A 7418-nucleotide genomic window follows, 5' to 3' on the forward strand; every position below is an offset into this window, starting at 1 on the left:
CAGCACCATGGCATCCTCCCCACCTTCAGCTGGGTCTGTGGGTTGGACAGCAGCTGCCAACACAGTTCTCTGCCCCTGCAGAGAGAGGGCCCAGGCATCTTGGCTTGGGATGGCTTTTTTTTTTCTCTTTCCTTTTTCCTTCCCTTTTCTTTTTTTGCCTTCTCTTTACTTAATGTATGTGTCAACCTGGCTGGTGGAGACCAGAAGCCAGAGAGGGTGTGGCCCTGAACAGAGGCACCCCATGGGGGTGAGGGCTCAGCAGGGAGGCCTGGGTGAGGAGTGGCTCCCAGACCAGCCCACAAGGCAGGCAGATCCTGCTTGTCTCCCTGACACTCGGTTCCCCAGGATCCAGCTAGGAGATACCTATAGGGAGACACCTATAGGAGGGAACAGAGGCAGGGGGAGACACCAACATCAACGGTGTATGAGACTGATTACATTCATGGCTAAAACACCAGAGTCTGTTGGATCAGAAATACAGAAGGTGTTGGAGCCCAGCTGGATAATTCAAGTTCACTCCCGTGCTGGGGGTCAGGGCGTCCCCATGGTGGGATTTTTTACTTGCTGGGACCTTCCACAGAAGTGTGTTTTGACCATTCTCTGAACCATAAACAAAAACTCTCATGGTAAACAGCTTTCAAAGACAGTTATCTCTAAAAGGAAATTGGGACTTTATTTTCCCACAAGAAGTTCAAGGAATTGTGATTACTCAGAACTCCCTCTCGACATTCTTGTGAACATTTGAGAAATTCCCAGCGCCTCCTGTTGCCCCAAGAGCGGGAAGCCAGGGATGCACCGACTCACACACAGCCACGCAAGTGCTTTTGGGCTCATAGCAACTGCATAAATCATTGCATAACTGCAACTGTGTGTTTACTTTGATAATGAGAGGAAATGCAAATAAAGAAGTAATGACTTTGGGTAAAATTATGCCTAGAAAATGACCTTCTATTCTCTATCTCTCCTGTCCCCTTAAAAGTTCTCCTCTCAAGATCTCTTCTCCAGGAACTTAGCTCCCAGAGTGGTTTTCCAGGATTGCTAAGGGACATGTGACAATCTCTGTCATTAACTCCATGAGCCCTCTACTTTGGGGCTCAAAGTTTCCCTCAGGCCCAGAGATGGATGCAGGGACTCTCCAGGCTAGAAGAGCCTCTGGCCAGCAGCCAACTTCCAATGCAAAGTGCAACTCCAGTCACGAAAAAGACCTGGGAAGTCTTGCCAAGTGCTGAAGACTGCCAGAAAAGAAGAAAGGGCCTGCATAAGCCTGCCCCCATCTCCTCATGGAGAGAGCCAGCTCAACTTGTTCACCTACAACCATGGAGGGTGAGCACGTGGGAGCTGGATGTGTCCGGGGGAGTCTGATAAGGGGGCTGCCAAGAGCCTAAAGAGAGTATCTGCTCACATGTCGGCTGCAGCAAGCAGGAGGGAACAGCCCCCGGACAGCAGAGAATTCCAAAAAATAAGGCTTTCCAGGATTTTCTGCCTAGGTGAGCATTGTAGGCAGGTAGGCATATGCCTCAATTTCTTAAAAATGGTATGTTTTTAAAAAGAAGTATAGATGGAAGGAAGGAAAGAGGGAGAGAAGGAGGGGAATGAGGAAGGAGTGAAAAGAAGGAAGGGGGAAGGGATGGAAGAAGGAAAGAAAAGGAGACAGATAAAAATTCTAGATCTGTGCAGTTTGATATGTTAGCTTCTGCTCACATGTGACTGTTGAGCACTTGACATATGGCTGATCTACACTGAGATATGCTGTAAGCTGGATTTCAAAGACTTAGTATGAAAAAAGAGTGTTAAAATTTTTTTTTTGGTCAAGTACATACTGAAAGGATATTTTGAAGATTTTGGATTAAGCAAAACTATTTTAATAATATATTATTAAAATTAATGTCACTGATTTTCCACTCCTTTTACTGTGCCTTCTAGAACCTTTACATCCGTGGCCCGCACTCCGCGTGTACTTGCTGGGGGGCGGGAACCATCCGGCGCGCCGCACCGCAGTGGAAAGGAGGCGGGGCCGCAGTCCCACCGCTAGTTCCCACCAAACTGTTCAGGTCTTTAGCCCCGCCCCTTTCCCCAGACCGAGAGTAACTGGCCCGGGCTTGCGATGCCTTGATTCCTCCATTCTCCACATGAGATCCGAACATCTCCCTGGAAAAATCCTTTCTGTTTTAAGCCGCTAGTTTCTGACCTGCTTGACCTTTTAAAATCCTCAGCTTCATCTGAGGGCGCGCAGGGGCTTTCTTGCACTCTTGTTTGAGAAAGCCGGTAGGTGGCTGTGTGATAGTAACGGAAACTTTGAATAGGATGTGTGAGTCGTGGGAGGGTTTGGTTAAGCCTCAGTGGGGCTGAGGCACTGGCAGACACTGTTCAAGTTTGAATCCAGGTTCAGCAGTAGATATTTAGGAGAGTTTTTTTAAGGTGGTACTGGAGAACATCATAGCAACATTAAGGAAACATTTCTTCCAAAAGTACCAGTTGAGCGCCCTGTCTATGTCTGAGAGTTCATTGGGTGAGGAGTACAGCAGGCTGTGCTGGACCCTGGAGGCAGGAGAAAAGGCTGCGTGTGTGATGCAAATGGAAAGGATCCAGGTGCCAGCAGCCCAACCGCTCAGCTTCCCAGACCTCCAGCCCATGTGTGCACCTCGGCCATAATTACAGTCGTACATTTACACGTTTTGCTTTATACTTCTTTCTCGAAAGTGCTCATAAGCATTTTCCATGTTATTTCTCATATACGTTTAGTACTCAAGTAAGATTCCACCAAGTGACTATCGCTTTGTAAACTTCAGTGGAACATTTAAATAGTTTCAAGCTTTGTTCATTTGAATAAAATAGCAGCAAAATGCAATTTTGCTTTCCCTGCTGTCTTTTTTCGGGGATTTATTTTCCTTGTGATTAATTTTCAGGAAGGAAAGAAACTACCGTGTTCAAGGGTATGAATGTTTTTCTACCTCTTCACAGATATTGCTAAGGTGCTGTCCAAAAGGCATGTATGAACTTATATTGCTCACAGTGATGGATGTCTGTGCTGAAGTTTCTTGCAGCTTTGCCAGGATTGAAGTGTTACAGCATATATATTTTTTACAGCTTTCAAATTTGTAAATGTGTATATATGTATATATATTTTCAAATTTAAATGCTTTAAAAATGGAAACTGAGATTTTTGAGGCTCTTATAAGCAAAATATTTATAGACAAGTAACACAAAAAATACATATTATATATATGTGTGTGTGTGTGTATATATATATATATATTTCCTGCCTAAAAATGCCAAGATATTGTCTTGAACATTTCTGGACTTTACATGCATTTCTATTTTTAAAATTGTTCTGCACAGGGGCTTCCCTGGTGGCTCAGTGGTAAAGAATCTCTTGCCGATGCAACAGACATGGGTTTGATTCCTAATCTAGGAAGATCTCACATGCGGAGCAACTAAGCCAGAACTACTGAGCCTGTGCTCGAGAGCTTGAGCCACAACCACCGAGCCCCCACGCTGCAACTCCTGAACCCCAGAGCCCTACTGAGCTCACGCACCCTACAGCCTGTGCTCCACAACAAAAGAAGCCACTGCGATGAGAAGCCCGTGCATTAGAGTAGCCCCCGCTGGATGCAGCTAGAGAAAAGCCCACACAGCAACAAAGACTCGCACAGCCAAAAATAAATGATTCGTAAAAACTGTTCTGCACAGAAGATATGTCCCTTATCCACTTATGAATATATGCAATCATTTATTTATATCAATATGGACTTGTTTTAGACTTCGGGTTATAGTCAATACTACTTTATTTATTGTACTGCTCAAAATTTTCCGCTTAGCCATTGGGCACTCGGTCAGTTGAGTCCTGTGCCCCTTTGCCATTTCTCCATCCATGTGTTTGTTTTGTGAGCACTTCCTTTCTCTCTGGCACTACAGGATGCTTCAGTTTCATCTTGTATATTTCCCACCTCAGTCCTGGAGTCAGACCATTCTCCAGGGAGCCCTGGTTCCTGTTATGGGAGAATGATTCTAGAAACCAAGATTCAGGTACTTGGTGTTGCTCATTGTTACTAGAGTGTCGTTTCCCAGGTAACAGAGCAAAGATAAAAATGTGTTTACTAGTCTATAGATAGACATCCATAACTATTTCCATATGTAACAATCTGTGTCTATAGTAAGATAAACATGAATTCTTACTTTGCCTACAACTCTACTCCAGTACCACATGGATCATTCTAGTCTTGCTTATCTTTCCACTCTGATTCTGATGCATTTTAAAGGCCTCATCCCAGGGAGGGCTGATCACCCCTTTTGAAGAATTTCTTTTCTAGAAGCATGTTGTCTGTGAAGGGGGAAGAAAAGTCACGCCTAATTTCTGTCAACAGAGAGGGGGAAATATCGTCAATTGGCAAAAAGTTTTAAATGTCCTTAAAGTTATCCGTTGAATCTGTTGCTGACGGAAACAGAGAAGTCTGCATAAAGTCCCCAAAGCACAAGGTCTACACAGGTGACTCTGGGTCCAAGGCCTGGCTGACTTTGCTCCCAGCGTTTCCCTCTTAGCAGAGTCCTAGTGACTCCTGACCATAACCCACAGGAGGACCCCAAACACAACTGTCCATCTTCCAAAGTCATGCTTCTCATGTCCCCCTCGACGAGGTCGTGTCTCAGACCAGAGGGGCTCCCCCAGCTTGGCTCACTGACATTGGTCACCTCCAACTGCAGCTTACCAGCATGATGTCCCACAGAAAGACTGTCCATGTCAGCCCAGCGGTGCTCAGGGAGCACCTTCTGTGCCCTCTTGGCCTGGCTCCTCACCGCCCAGGAGTTGTGGCTCTCCCTTTGACACAGACATATGCAGCAAGTTTCTCCCTCCCTTCTCAAGCCCTTCATGGGATACGTTTGGCCATATTGGTGTGGGATTCTCCATCCAAGCAGGCAGACTCCTTGTGAAACAAAGTTTATGTTTAATTACACAAGTAGTGATAATCAGAACATTTTCCATGGGTTGGCTCTGTTCAGAGCATTTTGCTTCTATGAGTTTAATCCTCATAACAAGTCATTATTAGCCCTATCTTTTTAGAAGAAAAAAGAAAAAAGTAAGGCTCATTGAGATTTAGTTTTGTGCCTCTTCTACAGCTAATAACTAATAAAACCAGGATCTACACTAACCATGGCCATAGGTACTGCAGCTAAGCAATACATTGATGCAGGCTCATTGTCTAAAAATAAGTAAATAAAAATCCCCAAGCACAGAAATGTATAGTCTCTCTCTGTCACACCCTTCCAATTCTTCTCCTCCTCTTCCAATTCTTTTCCTCAGAGGTAACATCCTTCTAGAACTGTTTCTTGTGTGTGTGTGTGTGTGTGTGTGTGTGTGTGTGTGTGTCTGTTTGGCTTGTGGGATCTTAGTTCCCCCACCAAGGATGGAACCTGTGGCCCCTGCAGAGGAAGCATGGAGTCTTAACCAGTGGACCACCAGGGAATCCCCTAGACCTGTTTCTATGTATGATATAGTCTTAGGATCTGGGGGGGTCTTTAAATAGATGTATTACACTATATGTGACATGCTTTTGACTTGTTAGTTTCATTTGTTAATATGCCTTAGAGGTCATGTCCTGCCAACATATGTAAATCCACCTCAGCCCTTCAAGCATTTTAAGGATTCCATGGTGTGAATGTCCCATAAATTATTTCTCTGGTCTCTGATTGATAGCCATTTAGGTTGTTTCTAATATTTTGCTTGAAAAACCACAGTGTGTTAAACATTCTTGAATATGCCTTTGTCAGAATGGCAGAGGGCAGATTCCAAGGAGTGGAATTTCTAGCTCAGGGTGAAGCGTTAGTCACTCACTCTTTGTGACCCCATGGACTATAGCCTCCCAGGCTCCTCTGTCCATGGAATTCTCCAGGCAAGAAAACTGGAGTGGGTTGCCATTCCCTTCTCCAGGGGATCTTTCTGACTTAAGGATTGAACCTGGGTCTCCCACACTGGCAGGCAGATTCTTTACAGTCTGAGCTACCAGGGAAGCCAACTTAAGGTAGTGTAGTGATATCAAGCTCAGGGTGAATCCACATTTAACTTGCTGCTACTGCCTAACTGTTCTCCAAAACGACTGGGTGATTTTCACTCCCCTCAATGGTGTTTGAGATCACCTGTCTTTCCACATCCCCACCAACACTACACAGCAGCGATCATGAACACTGTTTACTAATCTGATGGGTAGAAAGTGAGACCTTCCTGTTTGAGTTGGAATTAACTCTGCTTGAATTCATATTTCTAGTTCCCTCATTGCTCATCTATTTCTAGGCTTTGGATTTCTTCTCTTATCCTGTGCAAGCATTCGCACCCTCCCCAGTAATAATCTAAAATGACTCTTTAAAACTCTTTGCTGATCTCACCTTTGAGCTTAGGTACATTCTGCTAAGAATGCTTATCAGTTCTTCCCAGCCCTTCCTGGAGCCCTTTTGGGGCTCTTTCCTCAAGGATAAACTGTTCTGGAACACGTCAGCAAAGCTTGCCTTTGGAAGGTTGTGGACTTTTGTCACAGTTATGATTCAGCCCCTGTCCCTGCAGTCTGCGGCCATTCTCATGGAAAACGCTAATTCCCTGCAACAACCCGCGGCCCACTTGGCCCTCGGCCAACGGAAGTGCTTGCTCGGCCTTTCTCCCACTGCTCCTTTGCTCCTGCCTGCCCCTTTACCTCAAAATGCTGGTATAAAGAGAAGACACCCACAGATGCTGAACCATTCAAACACTACAAAACTATCCCATGAGAACACATGGATATTTGCTTAATCTCTGCAACCTCTTTAGAAATGTTCATGCATAAGCATGCATATATTAACATAATCTTTTTTAATGCAAATGGAAGGAAACTATACATTGTATTCTGTACCTGGCTTTTTAAAAAAATTTATTTATTTATTTGACTGCATCATGTCTTAGTTGGGTGCTTGGGCTCTAGAGTGCGCAGGCTTAGTAAGGGTGAGCTGGCTTAGTTGCCCCTCAGCATGTGGAATCTTTGTTCCCCAACCAAGGGTCAAACCCACGTCCCCTGCATTGGAAGGTAGATTCTTTTAACCAGTGGACCACCAAGCAAGTCCCTGTTTGTTTGTTTTTTAAGTAACAACATATCTCCAAGTTCTTTCCATGTCAGTATACACAGACCTTTTTCATTTTGAATGGCCTTAGTATTTCATTGGTGTCATTATTTATTTATTTATCTAGTCTCCTATTAATAGACATTTGGGTCGTTTCCACTTTTTTTTACCACTACAAACAAGGCTACTACTGTGAACGTTCTCGAACAAACATCCTTATGGACATGTGAAGATGTACCTGCAAGGTCAATTCCTAGAACTGGAACTACAGAGTCAAACAAAAGAAATGTGTACTTTAATTTTGATAGATCTGCTGTGCCGATTTACCCAACCATCTA

The 7418-nt window shown here is 44.4% G+C and overlaps 1 long non-coding RNA gene across 1 annotated transcript; it reads left to right on the forward strand.

Moving 5' to 3' along the window:
* The first annotated feature begins 975 nt into the window (after positions 1-975).
* Positions 976-5231, forward strand: LOC122455296. Its single transcript, XR_006273633.1, has 2 exons — positions 976-1487; positions 3340-5231. It is a non-coding gene; the product is annotated as an uncharacterized LOC122455296 (long non-coding RNA).
* The last annotated feature ends 2187 nt before the right edge of the window (positions 5232-7418 follow it).

This window comes from Cervus canadensis, chromosome 17 (genome assembly GCF_019320065.1).
Source record: "Cervus canadensis isolate Bull #8, Minnesota chromosome 17, ASM1932006v1, whole genome shotgun sequence".
Classification (NCBI taxonomy): Eukaryota; Metazoa; Chordata; class Mammalia; order Artiodactyla; family Cervidae; genus Cervus; species Cervus canadensis.